Source organism: Pleurodeles waltl, chromosome 11, assembly GCF_031143425.1.
Source record: "Pleurodeles waltl isolate 20211129_DDA chromosome 11, aPleWal1.hap1.20221129, whole genome shotgun sequence".
In the NCBI taxonomy this organism is placed as follows: domain Eukaryota; kingdom Metazoa; phylum Chordata; class Amphibia; order Caudata; family Salamandridae; genus Pleurodeles; species Pleurodeles waltl.
The window spans coordinates 116,910,117-116,928,434 of NC_090450.1; positions in this window are offsets into that span (position 1 = coordinate 116,910,117).

Sequence of the window (18,318 nt, forward strand, 5' to 3'; positions counted from 1 at the left end):
AGACCGCCAGACCAGCGGTCGGCGGAAAAGTGGAGGTGACCAAACCTCCACCGTCACGCCAACAGAAATACGCCCATGCCATTACGACCCACGAATCCACGCGGCGGTCTTTCAAACGCGGTTTTCCATTGGCGGGACACACCGCCGCGGTCAGAATACACACAAACGAACAAAACTCAGCCACATTGGCCGATTTGAATTCCACACACCTGATACACATACACACACCACTCCCACACACACAATACAATATAAAACACACACCCACATCACCCACAAACCCCTACGACCAAAAATTCAGAAAGAAGCACTGAGAGACACATCAGCGATCACAGAATACCATCACACAGAGGCAAACTACACCATCACCCACACAATATCCACACACAAAACAACACACACCACCACACTCAACACACTTAACTACACATACTCCACCCCACACATCATACACACCACTCCATGGCACCCCAAAGACACCCCCGCTTCTCAGACGAAGAACTCAGGGTCATGGTGGAGGAAATCGTTCGGGTAGAGCCCCAGCTCTTCGGCACACAGGTCCAATACACCAGCATTGCCCGGAGGACGGAGCTATGGCAGAGGATTGTCGACAGGGTCAACGCTGTGGGACAGCACCCCAGAAATCAGGAAGACATCAGGAAGCGATGGAACGACCTACGGGGGAAGGTGCGTTCCAAGGTATCCAGGCACAACATCGCCGTGCAGAAGACTGGCGGAGGACCCCCACCTCAACCCCCACAATTTACAACATGGGAGGAGGAAGTCTTGAACATCCTGCATCCTGACGGCCTCGCAGGAGTCGGCGGAGGAATGAATACTGGTAAGTTGAAGCTTCACTACTGCTTCCCCCCCACCTGCATGCCAAATCGTACCCCAACCCTCACCCCCATCCTCGAACCCCACCCTCACCCCCACCCCCATCCTCACCCCCACCCTCACCCCCACCACCATCCTCACCCCCACCACCATCCTCACCCCCACCACCATCCTCACCCCCACCCCCAGCACACCTATTCCCTGCCAATGTCTCACCATCACAACCCACACATCCCAAAACCTAGGCCTGCATGCGTCCACTAAGCATGGACACCCATCACCAAAGCATGCCCAATGCATATACACATCCCCCCCACAAGCCACCCTCACCAAAGCCCCCACACACGAATGCCAGCACTTGGGGACACGGGAACCCACAGATACACCCATATGCCACACATTGAAACTATAACCATACCTTTATACCCCTGCAGGAGCCGACCGTCAACACACCGCCACGGAGGGCCCAGAATTCATAACACCCCCCACCCAAGAGGCCGTCAGCGATGACAGCAGCTCTGTCGACCTGGACACTGATGACCAGCCCGGACCATCGGGGACCTCTGGACAGTCGGTTCCCCTCACACAGGCACAGGCCACTACAGACCCAAACCCCTCTGGGAACACCAGCACAGCTCCCACCCAGCGGGCCCATGCCTCTGTCTCCAGGGCGCGTCAATCTGCGGTGTGTCTACCACTACAGGGCACCCAGGATAACCCACCACCCCAACAACAACAGGGACCTGGGGGCAGTGGTAGTGGGCACACCGGCCAGGGGGCAGAGGCCCAAGGAAACAGGGCAACTCGGAGGGCAGCTGTGCGACAGGGGGGGGACGGGCCCAGGGAACCCACTCTCCACGAGGCCCTCACCACCATCATGGGAGCATACAACTGCTCCCAGGAGACGATGGCGACGGTACTGGCCCGGTTCCAGGAGATCCAGGTACTGCAGGAGGAACACTATCGGGGGTACAGGGAGGACATCAGAGCCCTCACCTCCACCCTGGTTACCATGGTAGGGCTGCTGCAGGACCTCATCAACACCAGGACGGACACTCAACAACAACAAAGGGCCCCTGCCACTAGCCTGGCCCAAGAACAGCCAACCACCTCCGCCGGCGCTAGTGGACAGGAGGCCCCCGCACAACAGCAGCCCACCAGACCCCCACCTCCTGCAGGAGAAGAACCACCCCGCAAGAGGGCCCTGAGATCTCGCAAGAAGACAGAGTAGGATGTCAAGACCCCCGCCAGCAAAGGATACCACCTGATGTCATCCCACTGTCCCACATTGTCACCCTGTCCATCCTTGAACTGCCCATGCTCCATCTCTCCACAGGCCTCTGGACAATGCACCTGTGTGACTGTTACTCTGGACTCTGCCATGGACATTCCTTCACCATAGCCCCCACCCACTTGAAACCACCCATCCCATTTTGAGCACTGAAATAAACACCTATTTTGCACAAAACTATCTGGAGTCTGGCTGTGATTTCAAAATATTGTAATTGACATGACATTGCAAATATGTCCTTGTACATAGTGAAGTCAACAAACAGCTGCCACAAAGCTGTAGTCCATGGGGAAACGAAGCACAGGACTCGTAGTGGGGACCCCAGATCTGAAATAGGGAGGGAAAAGCCACAACTCAGTCATCATACACTGGGGCAAATAGACAGGCAGCAGAGATGCAGGAGAGTAGTTCACATTTACTAAATTATGTTTGAATTGTTACCTGTGTCCTATTGGAAGTACTGTTCAATGATTCTGTCCCTGTTGTCTGTTTCAGCACCGTCGTCTTCCTCCTCGTCACTCTCCACAGGTTCCACAGCTGCCACAACACCACCGTCTCGACCATCCTCCTGCAGGAAAGGCACCTGGCGGCGCAAAGCCAGGTTGTGAAGCATGCAGCAGGCCACGATGATGTGACACACCTTCTTAGGTGAGTACATTAGGGATCCCCCTGTCATATGCAGGCACCGAAACCTGGCCTTTAGGAGGCCAAAGGTGCGTTCGATCACCCTCCTAGTACGCCCATGGGCCTCATTGTACCGTTCCTCTGCCCTGGTCCGGGGATTCCTTACTGGGGTCAGTAGCCACGACAGGTTGGGGTACCCAGAGTCCCCCAATAGCCATACACGGTGTCTCTCTAGCTGTTCCATCACGTAAGGGATGCTGCTATTCCTCAGGATGTAGGCGTCATGCACTGACCCTGGGAATTTGGCATTTACATGCGAGATGTACTGGTCAGCCAAACACACCACCTGGATGTTCATGGAATGGTAACTTTTTCTGTTCCTGTACACCTGCTCCCTGTCTCTTGGGGGAACCAAAGCCACATGGGTCCCATCAATGGCACCAATGATGTTGGGAATATGTCCAAGGGCGTAGAAATCACCCTTCACTGTAGGCAATTCGCCCACCTCAGGGAAAATGATGTAGCTCCTCACGTATTTCATCAGGGCAGACAACACTCTGGATAACACCTCCGAAAACATGGGCTGAGACATCCCAGAAGCAATTCCCACTGTTGTCTGAAATGACCCACTTGCCAAGAAATGGAGTACTGACAGGACCTGCACCAGAGGGGGAATCCCTGTGGGTTGGCGGATGGGGGACATCAGCTCGGGCTCCAGCTGGGCACACAGTTCATGTATAGTGGCACGGTCAAGCCGGTAGGTCAGGATAATGTGGCGTTCTTCCATTGTCGACAGGTCCACCAGCGGTCGGTACACGCGAGGATTCATCCGTCTCCTCGCCAAACCCAGCGGACGGTGCCTAGGAAGGACAACATGGAGCACAGAGTCAAGCAACCCACAGGTACGTACTCACAGCTTGCACAGTAAACGATTCTCTATGCAGTGAATGGCGTGTCTGAGTGGCTATGCAAGGCCTAGGCCTGTGTGACGCAGTTGAAATTGAGCCATGTGGACCCTCGAAATGGCGGCTGCCTGACCTGTGAAGTGTGACAATGGGATGTGAGGTCAATGCGCTGGCGTGGCACACCGCGGCGGTCGGCGGTCGAAGACCGCGGCGCGAAGCCGCATTGGTTAACATTGAAGCCTATGGGTTTCAGGAGCCAATGGCGAAGGGCGCCGGCGGTGGCGGTACGCACCGCCGCGGTACGCACCGCCATGGGCGTGACCGCCATTTTCTATCTACTTATTCACTCGCGACTTGAACTTTCACAGGAGAGGACCTATACTGCAAGTGTTGCTGTGACCTCGGTCTGGAAGGGACAATGGCTGCTGCGCCTGGGGAAAGGGTCCCTGCCTTCACTGGAGAAGAGTTGGAGAAACTTGTGGATGGGGTCCTTCCCCAGTATGCGCTACTCTACGGTCCTCCAGACCAACAAGTGAGTTCAATTCAATATGGATTTGGGGCCACTGGCTGGCTTGGGGGCCTGGCGGGGGGCCTGGCGGGGATGGGGGGCATGTTGGGGCTGGCAGGGGGCCTGGTGGGGATGGGGGGCATGTTGGGCCTGGCGGGGGGCCTGGCGGGGATGGGGGGCATGTTGGGCCTGGCGGGGGGCCTGGCGGGGGGCCTGGCGGGGATGGGGGGCATGTTGGGCCTGGCGGGGGGCCTGGCGGGGGGCCTGGCGGGGATGGGGGGCATGTTGGGCCTGGCGGGGGGCCTGGCGGGGATGGGGGGCATGTTGGGCCTGGCGGGGGGCCTGGCGGGGTGCCTGGCGGGGATGGGGGGCATGTTGGGCCTGGCGGGGGGCCTGGCGGGGGGCCTTGGTGGGATGGGGGGCGTTGGGCCACTGGCAACGAAAATGCAGACAAACTTGAACGTGGTATTTCTCCCTCCCTGTACGTGTCACATAGGTCCGCGCCCATGAGAAGATCGGGATTTGGCGTGCCATCGCCAAGGAAGTCCGGACCCTGGGGGTCCACCATCGACGGGGCACCCACTGCCGCAAGAAGTGGGAGGACATCCGCCGCGGGACCAAGAAGACCGCTGAGTCTCTGCTGGGGATGGCCTCCCAACGTAGGCGGGGTGCCTGCCGTCAACTGACCCCCCTGATGTTCCGGATCCTGGCGGTGGCCTACCCTGATTTGGATGGGCGCGTGAGGGCAGCACAGCAGACACAAGGGGGTGAGTACAAGCATTATCTACTCTGTTGTCGCGCAGTGGAGGTGTCTGGGTGGGGGAGGAGGGCTGTGGGTCCCCCTAGGCCAGGGCGATATCTGTAGGCTGGGCACCCCCGTAAGCCCCTGTGTCCCCAGCCACCACCCTCAGTAGTGTGCCATCCCTGGGCCGTGTCATCCATGGGTGCAGTTGTCAACTCTAGGCGTGTAGGGCATGTTCCACGAAATGCGTAGCGGACCCCAAGTGCGCAACTTAGTGCAGGGGGCATCTGTGTCTGTCATGTCCGCTAACTGTACCGGTGATCCATGTACTCAAAATCTCTTTATTTCTCTCCCCCCCCCCCTTTTTGTTTGTCTTTCTGTGCTTGTGTGCATCAGCATCATCAGGCGGAGGGGAAGTGGCATCGGGGCAGGAGGGAGCTGCATCTCACATGGCCCAGGAGGGCCATGCCACAGAGTCTGACTGGACCAGTGAGACGGAGGGCGAGGGGAGCTCCACAACGGGGACGACTGGACCCTGCAGCGACACGGACACGTCCTCGGAAGGGAGCTCCCTTGCGGGGGTGGCACCATCCGTGCCCCCCGCCATTACAGGTACAGCCGCCACCCAGCGCACCATCTCCGCCCTCCCAGCAGCCCCTCAGCGTTCGCCCCGTGCCCGCTCTGCCAGGAAGCCGGGCATCTCCTTCGCCCCAGGCACCTCAGGCCCTGCCCCTGTTACCCCCGCTGCCCTCAGTGAGGAGGTCATTGACCTCCTCCGAACGCTCATTGTTGGTCAGACTACCCTTTTGAATGCCATCCAGGGGGTGGAGAGGGAGGTTCATCGCAGCAATGCGTACCTGGAGGGCATTCATTCGGGTCAGGCTGCCCATCAGCGATCGTTCCAGGCTCTGGCCTCAGCACTGACGGCAGCCATTGTCCCTGTCTCCTGCCTCCCTCTACTAACTCCCTCCTCCCAGTCTCCTGTTCCTCTGCCTGTCCCACCCACACCATCAGACCAGCCTGCACACACCTCAACACCCAAGAGCAGCTCATCCAAACATAAGCACCACAGATCACGCAGACATTCACACAAGCAACATTCCGATGCAGACATGCCAACAGTCACTACCACCTCTGTGACCCCCACCTCCTCGTCTCCCTCCTCCCTCCCTGTGACGTCTACACTCACACCTTCATTCACCTCACCATCAGCCAGTGTTTCCATCACCAGCATACCCTCCACTACAGTCCGCACACGTGCAGTCACCACCCCCACTGCCATTTACACGTCCCCTGTGTCCTCTCCCACTGTGTCTGTCACCCCCTCTTCCACACCACACAAACGCAGCCACCCACCCACCCAACAGCCATCCACCTCACGACAGCCTCCCGCTCCTGCACCTGCACCCAAAGACAGCAAACTTGTCTCGCCTACAACCACATCCTCTCCCTCCACTCCCATACCCACTGTACCTACCACTCTCCATTGTCCCAAGAAAATCTATCTCTCTACTGCTACCTTCTTTCCTGACCCTGAGCCCCCCCCCTCCTTCTCGTCGGGGTAAAAAGAGCACCTCAGCCACCACCAGCCCTGCAGCCCCCTTGACAAGGGTGCAGGGGTATTGGAGCCCACCAGCCCGCAGGTCTGGATCTTCGCCCAGCAGCAAGGGGACAGCCAGCCCACCCCCTGGGAAGAGGAGCAGAAGGCGGAAGGGCCGCCGCCGGAGCCCGGATTCGATATCCCCCCAGGACACTAGCCAGCCACCGTCAACAGCCACAGCTCCAAAGGGAGGAAAGGGCCACAGACTCCCGACTAAGGAGGGCAAGGGCAGCAAGGCGGAGAAGTCAGGCAGCAGGCCTGCTGCCCATGGAGGACCCGTCACAGCTGCCCAGGAGGAGCCCGCAACCCCCATAGCCGCTGCCCCGGGAGGAACCGGCACAGCTGCCTCGGGAGAGCCCACCACCCCCATAGCCGCTGCCCAGGGAGGACCCAGCCCAGCTGGCCAGGAGGGCCCCACCACCCACAGCCCAGGTGGGCATTGAAGGAGCACCATCCCCGCTGCCCAGGAGGGCACCACCAGGCAATGAGCAGTTGGCCATAGAATGGCCGCCGTCTCCAGCACCGCTCCGCTGGGGACCGCCGTCTCAAGAACCGCTGAACTGGGCCCTTCAAGGCAAGAACCGCTGAACTGGGCCCCGCCGTCTCCAGCACCGCTCCGCTGGGGACCGCCGTCTCAAGAACCGCTGAACTGGGCCCTTCAAGGCAAGAACCGCTGAACTGGGCCCCGCCGTCTCCAGCACCGCTCCGCTGGGGACCGCCGTCTCAAGAACCGCTGAACTGGGCCCTTCAAGGCAAGAACCGCTGAACTGGGCCCTTCAAGGCAAGAACCGCTGAACTGGGCCCTTCAAGGCAAGAACCGCTGAACTGGGCCCCGCCGTCTCCAGCACCGCTCCGCTGGGGACCGCCGTCTCAAGAACCGCTGAACTGGGCCCTTCAAGGCAAGAACCGCTGAACTGGGCCCTTCAAGGCAAGAACCGCTGAACTGGGCCCTTCAAGGCAAGAACCGCTGAACTGGGCCCCGCCGTCTCCAGCACCGCTCCGCTGGGGACCGCCGTCTCAAGAACCGCTTAACTGGGCCCTTCAAGGCAAGAACCGCTGAACTGGGCCCTTCCAGGCAGGAACCGCTGGCCCTTTGGCAGACGTGGCAGGGCAGGATCTGTCTCGGGCAGGGCTGCAGGATGTCCTCTGGCCAACATGCCTCCTCCAGTGGCAGTGGAGTCTGTTATGGACTGTTTGGACTGTGGCTTTGCTCTCCCCAGGATGGCCCAGTGGGCAGGCCACCCACTGTATGGACTGTTTGGACTGTGGCTTTGCTCTCCCCAGGATGGCCCTGTGGGCAGGCCACCCACTGTATGGACTGTTTGGACTGTGGCTTTGCTCTCCCCAGGATGGCCCAGTGGGCAGGCCACCCACTGTATGGACTGTTTGGACTGTGGCTTTGCTCTCCCCAGGATGGCCCAGTGGGCAGGCCACCCACTGTATGGACTGTTTGGACTGTGGCTTGGCTCTCCCCAGGATGGCCCAGTGGGCAGGCCACCCACTGTATGGACTGTTTGGACTGTGGCTTTGCTCTCCCCAGGATGGCCCAGTGGGCAGGCCACCCACTGTATGGACTGTTTGGACTGTGGCTTTGCTCTCCCCAGGATGGCCAATGGTCATGGAGTCCCCTTGTGGATCTGGCGTCGTGTACTCAAGTGGCTGAGGTGCCCCCCCTTCCCTTCCCCCTGAGGTGCCTGTCCTTTTTTCTTTCTGATGCCCCTGCAGTGTTCTCTCCGTGGAGTTCTTGTCGTGGGACTGGGCCTTGCCCCTTTGCTCAGGACCCCTGTGGTCCACGGACAGTGGTTGGACTACATTTAGTAGCTGTATATATTTTGTACATAGTTTATTTATTTATTTGGATTACTGCTGTCCATTTGTCAATATATCTGCCCGTTTGAGATCTCTTCTTTTGGTCTTTGCATTATTTCGGAAGGGGGGGGTTTGTGGGTTGTGACAGTGATCTGTGGGAATGCATTGATGTGTGTGTTGTAGTGGGTGTGGGTGGGTGGGTGTGTGCCGGTAATCTTTTCCCTCCCCTGTGTCGTAGGTGCAGTACTCACCGATGTCTTCCGCGCCGCCGGGCGTGCTCCTGGTACAGGAGCAGGTATAGGAGTGCGGGGATGACCTGTAACTCGGGTTCCATACTGCCGGAATCTCGCGTGGAGTATGTGGAGGTGAGCGTTTTCCCGTTCGTAGTCTGTTTCCGCCGTGTTTTTATCGGCGGTGCTACCGCCCCGGAAAAGGTGGCGGATTGGTGGGTCGTGATAGGGTGGGCGGTACATTGTCTGCCGCCTGGCTGTTGGCAGGGACCGCCGCGCTGTTTGTTTGTTCCGCCGTGGCGGGCGGAGTGTTAATGCGGCGGGCTGTGTTGGCGGTTCCCGCCAGGGTCAGAATTGCATATTTTGGACCGCCGGCCTGTTGGCGGGTTGGCCGCCGCTTTATCACCGACCGCCAGGGTCAGAATGAGGGCCTAAGTCAGAAGGTAACTTTTTAACCGAGGCCTCCCGCGACCTGTAGCCGAGCAGGGCTCCATCGCGGTCGGCCTGAAAGTTTGACTTTGCCCCGGTCGAGGTGCAACCAGATGACTCGATTGGCGCTTTTTGTTTCTAAGCGCTAGAAAAGTAATAATTCTTTAAAAATTCATATCTCCGGTTCCCCTGAACCGATTTTAATCGTTTTTGTGTCATTTTAAAGATAAAAATATAAACTATTTTTATGAATTGGTTTTGGATTTTTAAACTGTTTCCTGTGTTTTATTTAATTACTGTTTTGTGATATTTGAATGCTTTACACTTTGTCTCCTAAGTTAAGCCTTGACGCTCGTTGCCAAGCTACCAAGGGTTGAGCTGGGATTAATTTACTGAGACCTAACTGTACCTATGTGGAGGTTAGTGGCTTGTTGCTAGGTGTAGGTACCTACCTGCCCTACCAATAACCCATTTTCCAACACTGGGAAATAACAAAACCTCACAACCCGCTATAGTGACTGCAGAGAAATCGGAGAGAGATGACTACCTAAACTTTGTAAGACTGGGTATGGAAGCTGCTGAACTGGTGGAAGGGACAATAGAGGTAAACAGATTAGAATCATACACAGAAGCAGAATTGAGATACTTGTGCCCCAAAATCACTAAAGAAGTGGGCAAGGTGCATCAGAGGCTGGCGAACCTGGCAGACAAATACAATATTGACATTGAGAATACTAAACTTTTGAAAAGGAGTTATAGATTAGATTTCGATTCTAAAGATTTTGATCACGTGAGGTCGACCGGAATAAAAGCGCATCTTAAAGAAATCTTGCAGAGTGCGCAGATCTGGGGAGCCTTAGAAAAGTGGGAAGGCAGATGGGCAAAGAAAAGAGATAAGGAGAAAAGTGACAGACCGGGATCAAGCCCGACTAAAGCTTCACCGGACACTGAGACAGTAAAAATATTACCAATGAGAGAAACAGCTGGAGGGGTTCTAGTCCATGTACTGTGGACTAGGGGAGACATTCTGGAGGTCATTCCAACCGCGGCGGGCGGCGGTAGCCGCCCGCCATGCGGTTACCGCCGAATGACCGCACCGCGGTCAAAAGACCGCGGCGGCCATTCTGGCTTTCACGCTGGGCCAGCGGGCGACCGCCAAAAGGCGGCCCGCCGGCCCAGCGGGAAAGCCCCAGCAACGATGAAGCCGGCTCCGAATGGAGCCGGCGGAGTTGCTGGTGTGCGACGGGTGCAGTGGCACCCGTCGCGATTTTCAGTGTCTGCTTTGCAGACACTGAAAATCATTATGGGGCCCTGTGAGGGGGCCCATGCACTGCCCATGACAGTGGCATGGGCAGCGCAGGGGCCCCCAGGGGCCCCACGACACCCGTTCCCGCCATCCTGTTCCTGGCGGTATTTACCGCCAGGACCAGGATGGTGGGAAGAGGGTCGGAATCCCCATGGCGGTGCTGCAAGCAGCGCCGCCATAGCGGATTCCTTGGGCCAGGGGTAAACCGGCGGGAAACCGCCGGTTGTCCTTTTCTGACCGCGGTTTTACCGCCGCGGTCAGAATGGCCCTGGAAGCACCGCCAGCCTGTAGGCGGTGCTTCCGCGGTCCCCGGCCCTGGCGGTCCATCGGAATGACCCCCTCTGTCTTTTATAAATGATTATCCCAGGTTGAGGGAAAAAACGATAGAGTGGTATCAGCAGACAGACAGGTTTGTGAAGCTTGCGAAGTGTCTCTTAGATGACTTAAATACTTTGTTTGAGATCATTGTTCAACCTGAATTAAGAATCATTTGATCTGTTGGCAAGCGAAGCCGATTGATGAGGTGTTGCAGTATGCAAAATACTGTAGGGACGAGATTGAGATGGAGCAGAGAAAGTTGAAGGAGAAAGTGATGGTGATGCAGATTAAGGCAGCGCAGGTAGGTATGCAAGGGAATGGAATCCAGCAGATGGTACAACAGCAAACGCAAGGGAATAGCGTGTTTCAGTCTCAACCGAGAGGCCGAGGTCGAGGTTTTGTGAATCGTGGCCCAGACTTGAATACTGTTGTGGTTCAAAATGATGCGCAGGGGATGAAAAAGATGTCACCATGTCACGCGTGCGGGGGCGTGGGGCATTGGAAGCGGGAATGCCCGAATGCGGTACATCATGGAGTCGTTCAACAAAGCACTGATGTCGGTACATTTCAAAATGTGAGGGGTCCAAAATTGAGAGGTCAAAATCAGAACTTCCAGAATAACATGGTTTAGATGCAGGGGTTACAGCCCATGCAGCAAATGCAAATGCTGTGTGTTCAACCAGAACACAAATGCAGCAGGTACAACAGCAGGTTCCCATGGTACCTAGACAGCAAATGCAATTACCATTATCTCCAATGGGACAGCAACAGGTCATGCTTCCTCAGCAGGTCACAGGTCAAATGATGAGTCAAAATATCACAGTACAGCAGTTCCCATTGCGTGGTGAAGATGGAATGAACGATGAATGATCGGATGACAGTTCAGACAGTGAAGAGTGCAGGCTTGCGATGTCCCTAGAAGTAGATCAGAGGGGACCCTATGTAGAGGGAAAGGTGATGGGTCAGAAGGTATCATTCTTGGTTGACACAGGAGCTACACGCTCTACAGTCAGAAGTGCAGAGGTCCCCAAGCTGCCACTTTCAGGGCGTACTATAAGAGTAGTAGGGGTAGCAAATCACTATTTGACAAAACCAATTACCGATCCGGTTCAAGTCGAGATTGGCAACTTTCAGGGACTGCATAAGTTTGTGGTCTGCAATTCGAGTCCTGTGTCCCTACTGGGAAGAGACTTACTGTGCAAGACAAAATGTTCGATTGCCTGTTCTAATGATGGAATTGAGGTGCAGACAAAAAGTGATGATGAGGGGGATGATGGGCAATTTACAGAATCAGAAACAGACCGCAAATGAAGATTACCCTTTGACAACCCTATTCCCGATGCTTACAGTGACTGACTTGCCAGCTGAATTGCAAGGAACGGTGACAGAGAAAGTGTGGGACCTGACAGAAAAGGAAGTGGGATTGATAAAAGGAATTGAACCAGTTAAAGTACAGGTGAAGCCAAATGCAGTGTTTCCTCAGGTGCCGCAGTATCACATGGCACAAGATGTCCTTATACAGGTGTGCCAGATAATTGCAGACTTTGTAAAGCAAGGAGTCCTAAAGGAAGTATTGCGCAGTCCATGTAATTCACCAATAATGGGTTTGAAAAAGCCTTCTGGGAAAGATCGAATTGTGCAGGATTTGAGAAAAATAAACAAGATTGTGGTAAAATGTTGCTCCATAGTACCGAATCCAGCAGTGATTATGTTTCAGGTTCCGTGTGATGCAGAGTGGTTCACAGTTGTGGATCTGTCACAAGCATTCTTTTCGGTGCCTCTTCATGAGGACAGCCAATTTTTATTCAGTTTCAAATTCCTGGACAAGGTGTACAGTTGGTGCAGAATTCCTCAAGGGTTTTCTGAGTCACCGTCCATCTTCAATCAGATATTGAAAAAGTACTTAGAGTCCTTAGAACTGCCTTTCAGTTCAACTCTAGTGCAGTACATTGATGACTTGCTGATTGCGTCCAGAACAAAAGATGACTGTAGGTATGACACAATTGCCTTACTGAACCACTTGGGAAAGAACGGACATAAAGTATCCCCAAAGAAGCTGCAGTATTGTCAAAAAGAAGAGAAATACTTAGGACACTTGATTGAGAAAGGGTCCAGGAGAATATCAAAGGAGAGGGTGACAGCCATACTACAGATGAATCCCCGACAACAAAGAGAGATGTCAGAATCTTTTTGGGAATGGTGGGCTACTGTCGTCAGTGGATTCCCAACTTTTCGATTATCTCTAAACCATTGATAAAATTGACAGGCAAAGAAACCAAGGATGAACCGTATACCATAGCTTTGTCCAAGAAGAGCTTGAGTCATTCATGGAATTGAGAGAGTGCATGTGCAGGGCACCAGCCTTAGGTATGCCTGATTACACGAAACCTTTTCTACTGTTTTGTCATGAACGTGATGCTTGTTCTTTGTCTGTCTTGACACAGGTCCATGGAGGTGCAAACCGCCCTGTAGCATATTTTTCAGCTACCTTGGACCCAGTTGCAGCAGACTTACCAGGTTGTTTGTATGCAGTTGCAGCAGTTGGTCAGAGCCTGACACAGTTTGAAGGCATAGTGATGGGACATCCCTTAACAGTAATGGTTCCGCATTCAGTTGAAATTCTGTTGACCCGAACTAAGACTCAGCACATGACAAATGCCTGACTTACCCGAAATGAAACAATTATTTTGGGGTCGCCAAATGTCCCCTTGAAGCGATGTACTGTATTGAACCCGGCAACTCTACTTCCTGTTGAAAACACTGAGATTAGTAATTTGGAGGAAGTGGAACATGACTGTCTTGAGGTAACAGAACTATGCACCAAACCTAGACCTGACATTAAAGACACGAAGTTAAAAGAAAATGACTGCATTATGTTTGTTGATGCATCATGTTTGAGAGATTCAGTCGGAATACTGAGAGCCGGATATGCTGTATGTATAATCACTGGCATTATAGAAGCCTCCTGGCTCGAAAGAGTGTATTCCGCACAAGTGGCTGAATTAATTGCCCTTACTAAGGCATGCCACGCAGCTGAAAATCTGAAAGTTACCATCTATACAGACAGCAGATACGGGTTCGGCATTGTACATGATTTTGGCCAATTGTGGTCACAGAGGGGTTTTATGACCTCTTCTGGCTCACCAGTGAAAAATGGTGAACAGATTAAGGATTTGTTGCATGCGATTCAGTTGCCTTTTGAAATTGTGATGGTGAAATGCAATGCTCATGTTAAGTCAAAAGACTTTGTGTCAATGGGAAACGGTTATGCAGATCAAGTCGCAAGGTTTTATGCATTGAACTGTATATCTTTCAAGGATCAGTGGGAATTGTTACCGCACACTGAAAATGAGACATGCCTGAACTTTGCATTAAGAGTTGTTGACACATTAGATGAGCTAAAATCACTGCAGGGTCGTGCTAGAAGGGAAGAAAAACGCTCCTGGCAGAGAATGCAATGTGTACAAAGAGCTGACGACTTGTGGGTCTCCGAGGAGGGAAAACTGGTTTTGCCCAACAGTCTTTTATCACAATTTGCAAGACTTTACCATGGTCAGGCACACCTTGGGAGAGACGCAATGATCAGATTATTCAAAATTGATTGGTTCAATCCGAAATTCAGACAAGCCGCAGAGGTTACCTGTCAGAGGTGCATCATCTGTCAACAGATGAATGCAGGGAAAGGAACTGTGGTCACTTTGAGCCACATAGGGAGAGCTGGAGGTCCGTTTAGCAAGATGCAGATGGATTTCATTGAGATGCCTGTATGTGGAGGCTTGAGGTATGTGTTGGTGATTGTGTGCATTTTCAGTCACTGGATTGAAGCCTATCCTACACGTAGAAATGACAGTCTCACAGTTGCAAAGCTGTTGCTTAGAGAGTTAATACTAAGGTTTGGTTTTCCGGTCTCTTTAGAATCGGATAGGGGCAGACACTTTGACAATGAGGTGATAAAGCTCTTGTGTGCTGCATTAGACATTGAACAGAAGCTGTATTGTAGCTACCGCCCCGAAGCATCAGGACTAGTGGAGCAGATGAATGGTACCTTGAAGTCGAGAATGGCAAAAATGTGTGCAGCTACCAATATGAAGTGGCCAGATGCATTGCCTTTAGTGCTAATGTCAATGAGAAATACACCTGATAAGAAGACAGGACTATCACCGCGTGAAATCTTGATGGGGAGAGCTATGAGGTTGCCCGCAGTACCTGCAAATCCTCTTGTGAATATCACGGATGATATGGTGTCGGACTACTGCTATGGTTTGGCTGATGTGGTCCGCTCTTTTTCCCACCAGGTGGAGGCCAACACATTGCCACCGATCAGTGATCCAGGTCACAACCTGCAAACCGGTGACCGGGTGGTTGTCAAGAAGCACATAAGGAAGTCGTGTTTGGAGCCGCGCTGGAAAGGGCCACATCAAGTAATACTGACAACAACCACTGCTGTGAAATGTGCAGGTGTTCCAAACTGGATACATGGCAGTCACACAAAGAAGGTGACATGTCCGACTGATGAGGAACTTGAAGTTTCCGACTCAGCAATTCCGGAGAAGAAAGTCTCAGGGCCGGAGAACAGTCAAAGGGGAACTGAGACTGCAAGAGAGCCCACTGAGGATGGCCTAGTCCCTCGAGCAGTAAAAGAGTTCGAGAGAGGTGACAGTGAGCCTATCTTAGTAGAGGCAGCAGGAGAACTAAGTCAAGGAGAAGTTCTCCCGGAAGTAGACGGATACGGGTTAGAGCTTGGACCCGTTACGGACCCAGAGGAAGAAGGGGAAATAATAGAGGAAGGCCAAAGCACACCGGCACCTGCCAAGCCAGTTGCAGGTCCGTCAAGAGAAAACACTATAGCACAAGAGGAGGGTGCTGTTCAGTGTCCTGAAATGCCAAGCAGGAAGAAAACGCACAAAGTTGATAACTGTCAAAGAAACAAGCTGCGAGAGAGAAAGTCGTCCCAGGTGAAACAATAGCAGAAGAAATCGATACAACCAGAAAAGAGGATCTGAGTGAAGGAGAGCTCCAGAGCTGCAGAGTGAACAAAGGCTGAAAAGAAAGAGAGTTGCAAACCGAAGGTATGCAGGTCCTGAATGGGCATATGCAACGACATCTGAATGGCAACAAGAATTCTTAGTGTTTTGCTTTGATCGAGAAGTACCAGGCCAATACTACTGTACCTGAATCCAAACAAGAAAAGACTGTGTTTAAAGTTGGAATCGAAATTGAAAGCTGATAGCTGAGAAAAGAGACTTATAAATTACCGGATGTGACAATTGAAACCTGAATTAACATTGAAAAACCAAATATGACAAGCTGCTAACCTGATTTGACAAAAGGGTCCTGGGGTGAGCGAAACGCTGTAAATATACGCAGAAAGAAAGAGAGACTTTAAAAAAAAAAAAGAGAGAGCTTTTAAATCGTCCTTAAGTTGATTGTTTGCTTCGAGTTATTCTGCTATGTGATTTCTTACAGACCATGGCTTACAATAGAGGTAGTAGAAAAAAGGGTAAAGTGGGTGGTTGGTTATGTGTTATTCTAGGTATTGTGTGTGCAATAATAACAATTATGATGTGATTGTGGGAATGCCGTGGTTGGATAAGAAAGCGACTAACAATGCTTCAAAACCTGAGACTGCTACACTAACTCCGTGGGAAAAGTTTGAGCAAGATACAGAACACTTGCATGAAGGAACTAATTCAAAGGGGGAACTCTCCACTAATGTCTTCTATCGCTTGCTGAATGAGTATGTTGATACAATGGACGCAAGAAACTGTTATGTGTGTACAAAGATTCCTTCATCAGTACAAGAGGGGGCCACTTACCATAGTCTTCCTTTAACTTATAGGATAAGCTGTAGTCTGCTGCTAACAAGATTCTATGATCAGGAGCATGTGCAATATTTTTATTCAAATTTGGATGTGGTGTTTTCCTTTGTGCCTGTGATTGAGTTTCTGAACAAGTTAGCTAAAGGGCATAGCATAAAATTAGTTAGAGGTTTCTTTGAGCCAACACTAACCTTTGGAACAGCTTATGCACATCGCAATAATTTGACCTGTCTACTAACACCTGTGGAGAAAAGCTTCTTAGCTCACACTGATGATAGACGCAAAGCGCTCAAAGAAAGGCTAGAAAAGGGATTAGAGAAACGCACATATGCAAATGATTATGCTTACACTGCAATAAAGACGCAAGGCAAATTAGCTATAGATGCATTACATGTAGAAAGGCTTTGTATATAGGCCAAAATCTGACCATGACACTTTATTTGTGGGAACGAGTGAATACAGGCATGTGTTTTTGTTTCAGAGCAAATGGACATTCATGTTAAATGGACAGGATCCAGTGATCCCTGGGATCTATTATATGTGGACTTAATGCTTTTTACCGTCTCCCTAAGGGATGGTATGGAACATGTTATTTGGGGATAGTTTTCCCAAAGATCTACCAGACTGATGAATTAAAACAAATACCTAAAATATCTGAATTACAACATGCTAGACAAAAACGAGAGACAGCGGCTGCTGTTGCTGGTGACATATTTGGAGCCATAATTCCTTCCGTAGGGGTTATCTTAAACTCCATAAAGATTCAAAAGTTGTCTACTATTGTGGATAACATGCTGACAAACTTCACAGGGGCTATCCTCCTGATGGATACTGGACTTGCTGTGGAAAGAGCTGTGACTTTTCAAAATCGGCTTGCTTTAGACATTCTTTTAGCAAAGAGCGGCAGAGTCTGCAAGATGCTCAACGAGCGTCATTGTTGCTCATTTATTCCGGATAATAGTAAAAAGATTAGAGGTATGCTTACTAACCTAACTAGAGATAGTACAGATTTGAAAGATTTGAAAGAACCTGGAGTTTGGGAAAAAGTTGGAAAAGGAATTGCCAGAGTAGGGAACTAGTTTAGTAATATTTGGAACGGGATACTTGCAAAAATATTAGGAAGTCTATTAATTGTCTTAATTTGTTTATTGGGTTTATGGGGAGCATGCAAAATTAATGAAAGAATTAGAAGGAATTGGACCAACCGTAACAAGAGGAATGAAGAAAATGAAAGGGAGAAAATGTTTAATGAAATTTGGGAAAGTTCACACAAAGGACAAGATGTTGAAATGCGCATTATGCATAAAGTGAAAAATTGAAAGTGAAAAGTGAAAAGGGGAAGGTTTGTGTGATGACAAACGTCATCAGAGGAGGGACTGAGAGAGCGTAGTAATATAATCTATATAAACATGAAATGTTTATGAACTAATATGTGATAATGCTGCATAGAAACTGAATTAATGTGATTTGCTTAAAACGGGCACTTGAAATGTGAACACGGGGAGTGGCCGCCAATGTATACGAGGACTAATGAAATTGACTAATGCTTATGAATATTTGTATTAAAGTATGGTTTTGTACTAATTATTTTATTACAGTTATGCTAAATGAATCTTGTAGGCCTTAAGTTAGCATGAGCCGAAGCTTAGCTGCCTGGCTCTCATATTAAATGTGTTTTTCCTAAACGTACAGTATGCTGACTCGCAAAAGGACATGACCTCTTGTTTTTCTTCAACTAGATGCTATGGAAGGATCCACTATGTAACCATAGTGGATCCGTTCTCATTAAAATCATCTTGCTTGTAGAAATGTTTCGCTAAAATGCAACAGTGTAGATTAATATAATGTAGAAGGTCGTTTAAACCGGTGAAGACAATGGAGCTACTGACCAAAAGATGTT